General features: G+C 36.4%; 1 long non-coding RNA gene across 1 annotated transcript; it reads right to left on the bottom strand.

The window, feature by feature from the left end:
* Positions 1-3,822: 3,822 nt before the first annotated feature.
* LOC122145539 lies at positions 3,823-14,404 on the bottom strand. Its single transcript, XR_006160382.1, has 3 exons — positions 14,064-14,404; positions 4,547-4,636; positions 3,823-4,340 (listed from the first exon to the last, which is right to left on the bottom strand). It is a non-coding gene; the product is annotated as an uncharacterized LOC122145539 (long non-coding RNA).
* Between the last annotated feature and the right edge of the window lie 444 nt (positions 14,405-14,848).

Below are 14,848 nucleotides of genomic sequence, written 5' to 3'. Positions count from 1 at the left end.
GGCCAAACAAAGTAGTTTCGCTTTCACAGTGAAACACACAGCGTCTATACGAAATGGAGGCGGCGGCAACAACAACACTACAACGAGAAAAAAAGGTACCTTCTTTCTTTGCGTGAACATCTGGGCGGTGTTATGCAAATCTTCCCACATACTGACGCAGAGATGTGGGGGGGTGTTAGAACGAGCCGTTTCAGGAGGGCGTAGACGAGTCTCAACTTTTATAAAGAATATCTCTTTGGATTTGTGACTTTAGTCTTTGCAACTTTACAGATCTTCTTTATTCACCAAGAGCTTGTAACACTCCAAAGAGAAAGGAAAATTTGAAATCGCATCATATGACCCCTTTAAGATCTCTGTGTGGTTGGGCCTTTAATCTTCACTCTTAGGAGAGCTGGACGTCAAGCTGCATCCATTGGCTCTGCAGCAAGGACAGAACCAAGTTGTACCAAGTTTTGTTGGTACAACGCAAGTGTGAATTAATGATAATTTTTTTCAGGCTAAACAAACCCATTAATGAATTACCCTTTACTACCAGAGGTTAACACATTCAGCTTTAATTCAGCTAAATGCTGAATTGATGCAAAGGAAAAAGAGTTGAACTTGTATCCAGATCCGCTGTAGAATTCGTTCTGAAACTCCACCCTGCATCAAATAGAAAAATTTAACTCTTCATCAAGACTAAGTTACATACAGACCTCGAAAATTCAGTAAAGTCTTCAAAGTCCTCATGACTGGTGACTGATTCTTTATTGATTACAACAGCAGTTATTATTCTATCCACCTTATTTTGCAATGCATTAGTATTTTCTGTGAATGAGTAAGATTTCCAATTCATTAGCCACAATACATAACTAGAAAAATAACAAAGTGCAGTAAATGTTAAAACTATTTGTAATTACGACAATACATTAAAATAATGTTAAAAAATACCAGTTTTCAAAATCAAGCACCACAACGACTTTTATTTATACAGATAAAAATAACTGGAAGCAGATGATTACAGAAAAGTGTTGCATATTCAAGTTATAAATGGCTACACTCACTTCTATGAAAAATGTAAGGTTGATAAGTGAACATGCAATTATCGTGGATGCTTGTGAGTGTTTGCATACGTGCATGTGTGAGGCTGAGGGCCCAGAGTCGAAGGTACGAGGCGGTGTTGGAGATTCAGCCCAGACAGTACTCTATGATGTGGATCGCCTGGTGCTTAAAAGCCTCTATGCAATAGCATAACGTATTTCAGTAGTTCTGGTATATACGGATAAAAAAATATGAATTCTTACAAGCAGAATGTTAGCCTTTCACCTCTGTCCTTGACTCTGTTAATGCTGAGCTTCATTTGTAAAATGGTGTCTTGATCTTTTCTCTTTCTGACCTGATCCTCTGTTCCTCCTCCTCCCCCAGGTCTCCTAGTTGAGCGTTTATAGAGCTGGTGTCTGTAACTAGGAGGCGCTGCGCCTCTGTTTCTGAGATAACCAGTGTAAATGTCTACAATGTGGAAGGTCAGTCTAAGTACAGTAATATTGTGAAATATTTTTACAGGTTGAAATAACTGTTTTCTATTTTTTTTTTTTTAAAGGGGACATCAGATGCCCATTTTCCATAAGTTGTAATGATTCTCTAGGGCCTTTTGAAATGTCTGCAAAATACTTTGATTAAAATTCCTCAATGGTCGTGTAAAACAACATCCTTTTTACCTCGTCAAAACAGCTCTGTTCACCAGTGTTGGGAAGGTTACTTTGGAAATGTAACAGGTTACAGATTACAAGTTACCCTATTTAAAATGTAATAGTAGCGTAACTTTTTCAATTACTTTATTAAAGTAATGTAACATTACTTTTGATTACTTTTCTAAATTTCTAATGAATGTTTATTTTCAACTGTTAGTCATTTTCAAACATTTACACCTTTAACCTTACAGTAGTGCTCAACACTGTCAGACTTTCCAAATCCTTCATCACTTGAATTAAGATGATCCAATTTTAACACATCCACCACAAAATCATACTTTAGTACCGCCTTTTACTGTGATTTTGTGACCATTTCTTTGAGATGTCACAATAAAGTGACGTTCACTTGCAGAATGCAAGCTTCTAGAGGGCAGATAAGTCTGAAGTAATGAATTTAGGTAAAGGGGTGCAGAGCCAGTGGTGGTTTTGTAGGCAAACATCAATGCCTTGATTTTTATGCGAGCAGCTATTGTGGTAATTGCAAATTGATAAACTGAGGTGTGACGTGCATTCTTTTTGGCTTGTTAAAAACCAATCTTGCTGCCACGTTCTGGATTAATTGTAAATGTTTGATAGAACTGTCTGGAAGACCTGCCAAGAGAGTATTGCAATAGTCCAGCCTGGACAGAACAAGAGCTTGAACAAGGAGTTGTGTAGCATGTTCCGAAAAGAAAGGGCCTGATCTTCTTAATGTTGAATAAAGCAAATCTGCAGGACTGGACAGTTTTAGCAATGTGGTCTGATAAAGTCAGCTGATCATCAATCATAACTCCAAGGTTTTCGGCTGTTTTTGAAGGAGTTATGGTTGATGTGCCTAACTGAATGGTGAAATTGTGATGAAACAAGCAGTTCTCTCTTGGTAAGGTTGAGTTGAAGGTGATGGGCCTTCATCCAGCAAGAAAAGTCTGTTAGACAAGCTGAGATGTGAGCATTAAATTAAATATTCAATTCATTTCTAAAACCTAAATGCTTTAGAAAAAAATTATTGAGTTTAAATTAAAAATATTGAAAATATGAATCATTTACAAAAGTTCTGTTCACTGTGTTACTTAATGAACAACCCTTTGCCCCTAAAAATGGTTCATTACAACATGCAACCAGCATCATGTGATGTTATTTTCTTCTGTGTTGAACATTTTGAACACATTATTGTAAAAGGCCTCTTATTTTTTTTCCCAGTATTTTCTACAATCTACAATAACCTATTTTCATTGAGTATATTGACTGTCAACTATGTTGGGCACATTGTTATGGTTTGTGACACTTTTATGATTTCAGTTCAAATTTATATTCAAAAATGTAATTATTTACTAATACCCAAAAAGACACAGCATGAACACTAATCTTTGCCTTGGCTGTAATATTGTGCATGTACCTCCAGTTGTAGGGCTGCATCATGGGTTTGAGTCCTTTACTGAAGCACTCATTATAAACAGCACCAGTATAAATGGAGAACAACCCCATCAGAAGAATCAGATATCTCCCACCAAACAGCATATGCCAAATCTAAAAGACACACACACAGAAAAAAACTAATAAACGAATGCTGTACAAACCTAAAGAGCATTCTAGAAGTGATGGATGCGAAGAAAGCAGATATATATGGTACTGTACAAAAGTTTGGGTGATTATTATTTCTTTAAGAAATTAATATTTTATTCAGCAAGAATGCATAACATTGATAGAAAGTAAAAGTTGAAGACCTTTAAAGACATAATGTTACAAAAGATTTATATTTCAAATAAATGCTGTTCTTTTGAACTTTATATTCATCAGTGAACCCCTGGAAAAAAAAGCATCCCAGCTGTTTTCAATACTGATGATAAGAAATGTTTCTGGAGCAGCAAATCAGCATATTACAATAATTTCTGAAGGATCATGTGACACTGAAGACTGGAGTAATGACTGCTGAAAAGGCAGCTTTGCCATCACATAAATAAATTTTATTATAAAATATATTCAAACAAAAACCCTTTTTTTTTTCTTTTTTTTTTTTACTGCAATGGGAATTCGGATCTTCCATAGGTTGTTTATCTCAAACTTTAACTAGAATGACTTGCATCTGGTTCCATGTGACTGTGTGTGGATTAACCTCTCTGTAACATGCCACACCATAAGCATCCACAATGTTCTGGAAGCTGGAAGTGAATATGTTGGTGCTAAAGAGTGTTGAAGGGGAGATGTGGGTGCAGGTAGTCCACACTGCTACCACTCTTTCTCTAAAAAACAGAAAGGACAAAAAAAACAATACTCCATTGCAAAATTCACTTCTCCGAATCCTGCTGTAGCTAAATGAGAAAAGAAGAAACTTCTTGCATTTCTAGCCCTCACCCTCTATACTTCAATACTTGAAAATCACACTTGACTTTGTGACATTTTTTTTGTGAAACAGTTTATTAAATAGTCTTATCTAATCATTCCTTCTATCAGAGCGCTCTGCAGCAGGGGAAGTTCAGGCATCTGCGATGAGACACTTGTCTGTAACTGAAGGGCTACAAAGGTTAAGGACCATCTGCACAGCTTTACACTTCTGCACACGTATCTTCCACTGTGGCATCCACTATCCTGCTTTCCTACCCCTTGAAGTATTCCATCTCTCTCCTCCAAACCCTAAGGGTACACGAAGGTATGTGTGTGGAGAAAACAGAGATTCTCAATTTATATTATTCATTTATAAATGGGATTATAGAAATTGAAAATCAGGATACTTTGATTAATAGAAAGTTCAAAAGAACATACAGTAGTTTATAGCAATGTAAAATTCTTATCTCTCACTTTTGATGTATTAATTTAAAAACAAAACAAATCTTACTGACCCCAAAGCTTCTGAACAGTAGTGTATCCATCAAACTGAAGAGCTAGACCAGACACACCTCCTCCCTTCGAAAGAGGCATCCCATGATATCCTGAAATATAACAAGTTCAAATATCAGATTGCAACAATAAACAGTACAATGTAAACATTACCAATGAAAGTAACTGAGAGATATACATGTCCATATATGCACTTATTTGTTGCATTTATTGGTCTTATTAATGTTTGACAATAATGAGACTAAAGGTCATTATTGCACATAGTGGATATTTATCTAGGATAGCATGTGTTTCTTCTCATTTTGATGCATTAGGGTTTGTACACTGATTGTACACCTCTCTGTAGGCCGTCCCATCGTTGTGTCGTCAGCGAATTTGACAATGACGTTGGAGCTGTGTGTGGCTGCACAGTCATGCGTGTACAGGGAGTACAGGAGTGGGCTGAGGACACAGCCCTGAGGAGCACCAGTGTTGAGGGTCAGCGGGGATGAAGTATTGTTGCCCATTCTTACCACCGGACTTCTGCCTGTCAGGAAGTCCAGGATTCAGCTGCACAGAAATCTGTTTAGTCCCAGAGTCTGGAGCTTTGTCTTTGCAACAAGTGTGGCAGGCACTATGGTGTTAAATGCTGAGCTGTAGTCCACAAACAGCATTCTCACATAGGTGTTCTTATTTTCCAGGTGGGAGAGAGCAGTGTGTAGGGTGAAAGCAGTAGCATCGTCTGTAGAACAGTTGCTATGATATGCAAATTGTAGCGGATCCAGTGAGGCAGGCAGCACAGAGCAGATGTAGTCTCTGATGAGTCACTCAAAACACTTGCTGAAGATGGGTGTAAGAGCAACGGGCCTCCAGTCATGTAAGCTTGTGATTTTATTTTTCTTTGGTATGGGCACAATGGTGGATTTTTGTAAGTACGAGGGAACCACAGACAGACAGAGGGAGAGGTTGAAAATGTCTGTGAAAACTCCCTCTAGTTGGAATGCGCATGCTCGGAACACACGGCCCGGAATGCCATCAGGACCCGCAGCCTTGTGGTAGTGATCGATGAAGCATGCGGTGGAGATTTGGCCCCGCCCACATCCATGTGTGACGTCAGAAGTCACGCCCATCCCCGACACAACCCCGCCCACGTCCAAGTGTGACGTAAACAAAAGCCACGCCCATGGAAACCCGGAAGTATGTTGAAGCAATTTATGGAAGTTTATGCGATCTAAATAAAATAATATTGTCCTTCGTTTTACTAATAGGCCTACACGTTTTCTTATTTTTGTAAAGGATGTCTAGGCTAAAATGGCACAAGTTAAATCTAATATATATTTAATATGTCTAATATACGGAGCTGATTTTGTCATCATAACAGCTCCTAAAACGCTTATGTTGATTAAAGTAGGCTAACTGTCAGTTAAAACTTTTAAACCTTACCTTGTTCATTTATGTAATGAGATAAATTCACATTTATTAAAAAATGATTTTGACCTACCCAAGGCAAAATTGAAATGCATCAAATTTAAAGGGGACAATTAGATTTTGGTATTGTAAAAGTATGCAAATTTATTGTAAAAGTTGGTATTGTATAATTGTCATTTAATTTTTTAAAGATTTATTCCACTTATCATAAAGTGTTAACATTTGAATGATAGAATCAACAGTTCCCCATATGCAGTAGGCTACACATACTTAGGCTGAATAAAGATTGCATTGATAGATTATATGATAGATTATATCTAACATGACATTGACCTTCAGGCCTTGTTCATCACAACTTGATATGAAACATGTCCAGGTCCTCCACATACTTAAAGATGAATGAAAAAGGCATCCATTGTTTCATTGGGTATTTTTATATTTATTATTTTACAAAAATAATTACATGTACAATTTTACAAAAAAAAAAAAATAATAATAATATACACCACCAGTCAAAAGTTTTTGAACAGTAAGATTTTTATTATTTTTTAAAGTCTCTTCTGCTCACCAAGCCAGCATTTATTTGATTCAAAACACAGCAAAAACAGTAATGTGAAATATTTTTACAATTTAAAAGAACTGCTTTATATTTGAATGTATTTTATTTTTATGCAGTTTATTCCTGTGATCAAAGCTGAATTTTCTTCATCATTACTCCAGTCTTCAGTGTATTAACATAATAATAATATTAATAATAATAATAATAATAATAATAAAATGTTTTTTGAGCATCAAATCAGCATATTAGAATGAAGGATCATGTGACTGGAGTAAGTCACCTTTGAAATCACAGGAATAAATTTCATTTTAATAGAAATATAGAAAATTGTTATTTTAAATAGCAAAAATATTATACAAATATTTTAAAATTGGACTGTTTTTGCTGTACTTCGGGTTAAATAAATGCAGGCTTGATGAGCAGAAGATATTTCTTTAAAAAACATAAAAAAATCTTACTGTTCAAAAACTTTTGACTGGTTGTGTTTAACAAAAGATGTGCTCCAAATATTATAAAGTCTGAGCAGCTGAATGAGCAGATAAACAGTTCTTGACATGCAGTACACACACATACATACATAGACTACACAGAGAGATTCCTTGCTTTAATATGTCCTCCGATTCTCCCTCCAGGTAGTCTTTGATGGCATTCTGTTGATTTTTACTGTCCATCTGGAGAACGGCAGGCCCTGTCATCTCCCCACAGAATAACCCACGATGACTCTGTACCACGCTGGACCAATGTCCCTTACAAACTTCCACTTTATGTCCTCTTGGCGCTCCTGTTTAAAATAGAGAATACATACGTGTTGGAGGTATATGTGTCCCATAAAAATTATTTACCTCATCATTCTACGTAAACATATTTATGATTTTAAACCACAAAAATCAATCAATATCTGCAGAAATGCTCTCACCATACCTCCATGCACCACTGCATGGCTTATGTGGTCCTTCAAGTGAACTGTAACAAGTAATTTTCTTTACTGGTGAAACTGTAGCAGGGACCCCTTAACCCGGGAGAACTGCCCTGCATCAGGCTTGGACTGAAAATGTGTAGAATGCTGTAAAACATGACAAACAAACATTAGGTGATCTTTTCGTTAATATAGAAGAATACAAAGATAATTTGTGACATACACAGAGTTATCCAGGAAGACATTGTGAAATGATGCGGTTGCCCAACCAAGTTACTGTGCATGGGTACTGTGATCAGAGTATATCATTAAAGATGTCATATGTATGTGAGTGTTTTGTGTGTGTGTGTGTGTGGTGGTGGTGGTGGTGGGGGGGCAGGTAAGTACATACGTGTGAGAGGGATGAAGTGTGTGTGTCTGAGTGGGTGAGATGAGTGTTATGTGTGGGGGGTAGGGTATAAAAAAATATTGCACATTGATTCATAATTGATTTTATGTTGTAAGACTTGTGCCTTCTATCTATCTATCTATCTGTCTCTCTATCTATCCTATCTATCTATCTATCTGTCTCTCTATCTATCTACAAATGTATGTATGTATATATGTGTGTATTTGTGTGTGTGTGTGTGTACGCATGCATGCCACGAATACATACATACATATATACATACATGTGTGGATATAGACCCCCCCAACATAAAAACACTCATCTCACCCAACACCCCCCCCCCCCACCCCACACACACACACACACACACACACACACACACACACACACACACACACACACACACACACAAGTATATTTGTTGCTAGCTAAGCAATAACGTGGCGGTGTGAAGTTGAAAATAAAAATACTTACTGTTGTTTATGCACATTCACACAAATGACGCACGCGTTCTTAAAGTTATCAACGTTTGGTAAAGACCAAAGATTTTTTTTTTCTAACCGACACGGCAAACAACAGCTTCTTTTTAGCGGTTGGCAAACAATACAAATTATCTTCTTATCGATGCTTCTTCCTGTTTCAAAATGAATGAGAATGTGACGTATTTTGATATGGGCGTGGTCTGTGACGTCACACTTGGATGTGGGCCGGGTTGGATGTCCACCGCAGGCTGCAGCGAGACGCTCCTCGCAGCCTTGCGGATATTCACCCGTCGGAAGGATCGGGTTACATCCGCGACAGACACAGAGAGTGCACTCACCTCTTCTGCAGCAGCTGCGGGAGCGCTCTCTGTGAGCACATTTAAACTAAAGGATTTAGCGAATAGCCTGCTTTGTTAATTTGATCCACTACTTAACATAGAAAAACTAGTTATTGGCCTGATGCAGACACATAGCTGAAGCGGACTGATATCGTTGGTGGAGCGAAGTTCACGTCAGTGGTTCCTAATCCTGGTCCTGGAAAACCCCCCCAACACTGCAAGTTTTTGGTGTCTCTCTTATCTGACACACACATCTGAAGTCTTCACTAATAAGTTGATTAAGGAGACATCTAAAATGTGCAGTGTTGGGGTTCTTCAGGACCAAGATTGGGAACCACTAACGTAAGGTAACGTGAAAAGCGGGGCGAGTACGCTGCAGTTCCCCTTTTCACCACAGATTTACGTTGCAAAATTGTGAAGCGCTGTTGAGCTCGGGAGGTCTCAGGCTCCGTCCGCCCTGCTTAGTATCATGTACACATGCCTGCTGAAGCCATGCGTGGGATTTTAATATATACTGCTTACTTTACGACGTAAAATAGTCTATAAAAAGCGAAAAAATATTTGTTGCGGAGTGCTGAACACACTTACAATTTATTATTGATTCAGGTTATATAGAAGTCTATGTTTTGAATGAATATATTCTGCCCATATAGATGAGCCGCGCCTGGCAAAGAGACACATTAATTGTCTTTCGGCACAGCGTAATTGAACCTAAAAGTATTCAGAGGCATCATTTTACATATTAAATGAAAATGTGATGTGGCTTCGTGGGAATAGGGAATGTGAAGGTGACGTCACGCCGTGTTGCATTATGGGTCCTCCGCCATATTTGCAGGATCGCGCCCTATCCCGCTGTATTTGAATTCGTGTGTTGGAGGCTGTGTTTGGATTTTCAGTCGAGATTTTAATAAACGTCGATATGGTTGGTCAGTACTGCTCGATCATAGCAGGTCACACGATCGTTCAGGGAGGAAAATGAACAACGGAATACGTTTTTTCAGCTTTCCTTCCTGGAAAAAACAACAAGGGAAGCAGGTGCAGGAGCTGACGAAAAGACGCCGGATCGCGTGGGTTGCCGCAATCAGGAGAGTGTGTTCGCTGCATTTTCAGTCAGGTGAGTTCTCTGGTCTCTAACTTTGACCTAAATACAATATTTTCATTTTGCTCTCATTGTCTTAAACGTCGATGTGTGTTGACTTCCAGAGCAAAGCATAATTTTTGGCTATCAACAGATAATGTTCCATTTGCAACAACAATCACAATATCTAAGAAATGGAATATATATATATGCTTATATATGAATATGCTTATATATATACATGAAGAAGAAGTCACACACTGTCAATAGTTTTATTAAGATCACTTTAAATTAATGTGTTAGCTTTTGTTTATCTTCTGGTCCAGTTTTCTACTAACATAATTATGTATGTGTGTGTGTGTGTGTGTGTGTGTATATATATATATATATATATATATATATATATATATGTATATGTATATGTGTGTATATGTGTATGTGTGTGTATATGTATATGTGTGTATGTGTGTATATGTGTGTATATATGTATATATATGTATGTGTATATATATGTATGTGTATATATATATATATATATATGTATGTGTGTGTGTGTGTGTATGTATATGTATATATATATGTATGTATGTATGTATATATGTGTGTGTGTGTGTGTATGTATGTGTGTGTGTATGTATATATGTATATGTGTATATGTATGTGTGTTGAAAGTATATGAAGATGTCCATAATTGTCTATAACCTACAAAATTTCTGTATTTAGAGGACAACCATCATTTGAAATGCTGGACACTCATCCTGACTGGGCACCAACTTTTGTAAAAGTTCTACAAAGCAAGAAATGTTGTGTATTGTATATTCCTTGATGACTTGTAGGATAGTTGATAAATGATGTTGAATTTGTGGTTCATGTTAGCAGATGATAAAGCCAGGCCACATTGCATGAATCAAATCAATTATTTATTTTGTTTTCAATGAACAATTTGCTTTGATATTGTGTACATCTTTTACATTCCTTTTTAAAATGTTTGTGACTCAAGTTTTTTTTATATAACTGCTTAATAAATACATTAAGTGACTTATATGTTTCTGTACTGATTGTATCCACAGAGACCCTTTAAAGGGATAGTTCACTTTAAAATGTAAATTCTGTCATCATTTACTCAGCCTCAAGTTATTTTAAACCTGTGTGAATTTCTTTCTTCTGCTGAACACAAAGGAAGATATTTTGAAGAATGTCAGTAACCAAACAGTTAACTGGAGCCACTGACTTCCATAGTAGGAAAAAAAATTCTATGTAAGTCAGTGGTTCCAGTTAACTGTTTGGTTACTGACATTCTTCAAAATATCTTCCTTTGTGTTCAGCAGAAGAAAGAAATTCACACAGGTTTAAAATTACTTGAGGGTGAGTAAATGATGACAGAATTTTCATTTTAAAGTGAACTATCCTTTAAGTGCACATAAACTGGGATGGGCAAAGATACATCAATCTATAACCCAAGCCTTCAGAGGAACTTCACTAAGGCGCTGGGAGTGCATCACCTGTACATAAAGACAGAAATGTTAATCAATGACAGATAAATTAAGTATCTGATTAATACAAATTTAATTTAATTAATTTGTGATTAATAAAAGCAGAACCACCTAAATTATCTTGTTTTCATGCTAACACTGTCAAACTAACTTGTAAATGTAAATTATGTATTTCAATGTAAAAATAATGTAATGTAAATTATTGATTGTAAATTATGTATTCATTCATTTCTAATCAACATAACCACATGAGTTACAAAAATAAATCTGCCCGCCACAAGCAAAATAAAAACTGGGTTTTTAGACAATTTTGACGATTATAACATTGTTTTTTTTTTTTTTTTTTTTTAAATGCAAACTGCTCAAACCCACTGATTATGACTCTTTAAAAATAACATAACTTTAGCTGAATATTTAGCATTTTGTTTGTTTTAATAACTTGGCCAAAAACACAAGTGCCATCTTATGAACGTGTTGATTCATTGCATAGAATACAACAGAGAAAGAATCAACTTTACAGAATCATTAAGATACGTAGGTATTAATACATTGTCAGTAAATAGCATATTTCTTTTAGCTGGTTTGCCAACCGCCATAAAACTCCGACAGAAGAAGAAGTGCCATCTTACCTTTGCCAGTACGACTGTGCTCTTGCAGTTAGGCGGCCTGTGAATGAGGAGGTCTTGTACCCAGCTGCTGCAAAACTGTTCATGGGCTTGAAGGGATTTATAGCTCTTAAACTCCTGCAAAGTGTACGCACTCAATCCAAAAACAAGGTAATTGACGATGTCCAGATATGTGAGCGGAGGTAGTGCGTCTGGATCTGTAATCCAGTCTTGGGCTGCTAAATCATATGGATCTATGTTGTTTTATCTCGGACAGTTTTGTCCAAATAACGTTTTAGGGCAGTGACATTTAGTTTCTCCCGATAGGGTCCCTTCTCTTTTTCTTTCAACTTCTCCATTTCTTCCGTTCTTCTTCAATTTTACCTCGTTTTAGCCAAACACACCCACAATTAAATGTCATAGCAACGGTCGGCGAAAAGGGCGAAAACGTAAACAGAGATCGTGCCTCTAAACATGGCGCCCACGTCCCATAATGCAACACTGCGTGACGTACCTTCACATTCCATGAAAATGTGATATGGCTTCGTGCGAATTGTTGGAGTCTGTCGAAGACCACTTAGCTAATGCAGTCTGGTGGGCAGTGCGTGAATGAAACAGCAGCAGTTTCCCGTTACATGCAGAAGCATGGTGTACATAAATAAAACCAGACGACATAAATAGATCATCACTGCGAACTGAACCAACGCCATTGATTTCCATTTGAATCACTAAGCTTTATATAATATTAGTGGTATTTAGAATTTATGTGCTGTTTTATAAACTAATTTAATTAAAATGCGCAATAATCTGCCGATCTTATCGTGTATATGAGAGACAAGGATCGATAAATACAAGATGATCAATGTAAAAAAAATATCCACAATTTGATCTCATGGTCGGTTGTATTCTAAAGCTGTGCGATGTAAACAGAAGATCTTTGAGCTCATGGCTCTCTCTCATCACTCCTGATCCAGTCATTCATGTGCTACAGCACACAACCCAAGAGCCTCAAATAACACGAATCATTTAGTACCCGTAGAGCAGTGGTTTTTAAACCGGTCCTGCAAGCACCCCTATTACCTCACATTTTGTATGTCTCCCTATATTTGATACCCATTTCAGGTCTTGCAGTCTCTACTAATGAGCTGATGAGTTGAATCAGGTGTGATAGATGATGGAGACACAGAAACTGTGCAGTGTTGGGGTTGCTCGCAGGACTGGTTTGAAAACCTTTGCTGTAGAGGAAAAAAATCATTCCAGAAATGGTGGAAGTATTTATTTGACCACTCCATTGTGTAATGAAATAAACAGTGAAATGAATAGATTTGATAAATGTCAATGCAAGTAAGAAGCAATCCTCCTTTAATACAATTTCAATAAAATTAAGAGATCATAAAAGTAATATCTGCAATGGCAAATGTAAGATTGCACAAAGTAGGCTAATAGAAAAAAATCCCTGTAATCCATTTCGTTTTACATTATTGGCTCTTAATGCATCGGATACTGTTTCCCCCTTCTATTTTGAAGGAAAAAAAGTTATAGTACATCACAAATCAAGACAAGGAATATATTTTAATATGTAGGCTAATGCTATTTTATATATATATATATATATATATATATATATATATATATATATATATATAATTATTATACAATATTATATATTGTATTATATATATTATACATTTAAATGATTACAGAGAGAGAGAGAATGACATCCAATCAAATCAGTAAAGTACTCTGAACACTTTACTGTGGTCAATTACATGCTCTCAACCGTTATGACTACATTGGTATGAGCCTTTAAATTCTGGATGTTTATCTGACAGTCAGCCTCTGCAGTGCCAATAAGATTGTCAGGATGGAAGTGAGCAGACCACAGAGCTGCAGGAGTGTGAAGAGCTTGATTTTTGGCTTTATTTACTAACATAACAGTATACAATACTGAATTATTTTTATATAAAAAAGATGGATAATCCCATTCTGTTATTAAATGATAAATGGAGGAACAATGAATATGTAACGCCCAAAAAGTGTAAACACTTTGGTTTTGGAGAGCTATAAAAATGTCTGTTTGTGCACCCCAACCCACCATAAAACATGAAAGAAACTGAAATTTTGAAAGTGAAGAGGATGGGGCATGTCTGCCCCAGTTACAATAGTTGCCAATGAGACCAAGAAAGTGACCATGCTTAGTATAACAAAACAAAGCATCTCCTAGCATGAGGAAGACAGGTATGTTTTAGTCACCTGTTCCTCAGAAGAGCTGGCTGGTGGTGGCATGAATAAAGAATCACAGCAGCCTCATGAGCTCACACTATCTGCATTCAGTTGCCACAGGCAACTCACCACATGCACCTGAATACAGCACAACAGACCGGAGGATCACATGGAAGGTAAATACTGAAAGTTATGGGCTTATGTACAAAAATCTTTAACATTTAGTGAGACAGATAATATTTGTGAAGGCTGAATACCATACATTTTTCTAAATAAGGATCCTTTTCTCTAACAGGACAAGAGTCCATATTCTCCAAAGACAATAATCAAAGTTATATTCAGCAAAATCACAGAAGCAGTACACATTTGTTAAGTCAACTAAAAATATTATGTTACCCCGCTGCCTAAAATTTTTTTGTTATCTTGACAAAATATTTCTTTGTTGAAACAACTTCAAATTAGAGTGGAATTAGTCCAGGTAACAAATTTCTTTAAGTTGCCTTGACTATTATTTTCTAGTCCAGTCAACCTAAATCATGTTGTGTACACAGGGATATATATATATTTTTTTTTTTACTTCGATCAATAATCATAAACAAATGTTACCCCACTGCCTTAAATTTTTAAAATAAAGATGACAAAACACTATTCTAAAAAATATGTAATTCATTTAATGATGGAGACAACACTTTCATTCACATTTAAATTGAACAAGCAATTTGCTGTCAACACATCAACTGATAATTGATAAAAAAAAAAAAATTGCAAAATACAAACACACACACATCTAAAGATCTGAACCGACACTTGAAAGT

Source organism: Cyprinus carpio, chromosome A1, assembly GCF_018340385.1.
Source record: "Cyprinus carpio isolate SPL01 chromosome A1, ASM1834038v1, whole genome shotgun sequence".
NCBI classification, from domain to species: Eukaryota; Metazoa; Chordata; class Actinopteri; order Cypriniformes; family Cyprinidae; genus Cyprinus; species Cyprinus carpio.
Note: the sequence above shows the minus strand (reverse complement) of the source record. Positions and strands in the feature narration are given on the sequence as shown.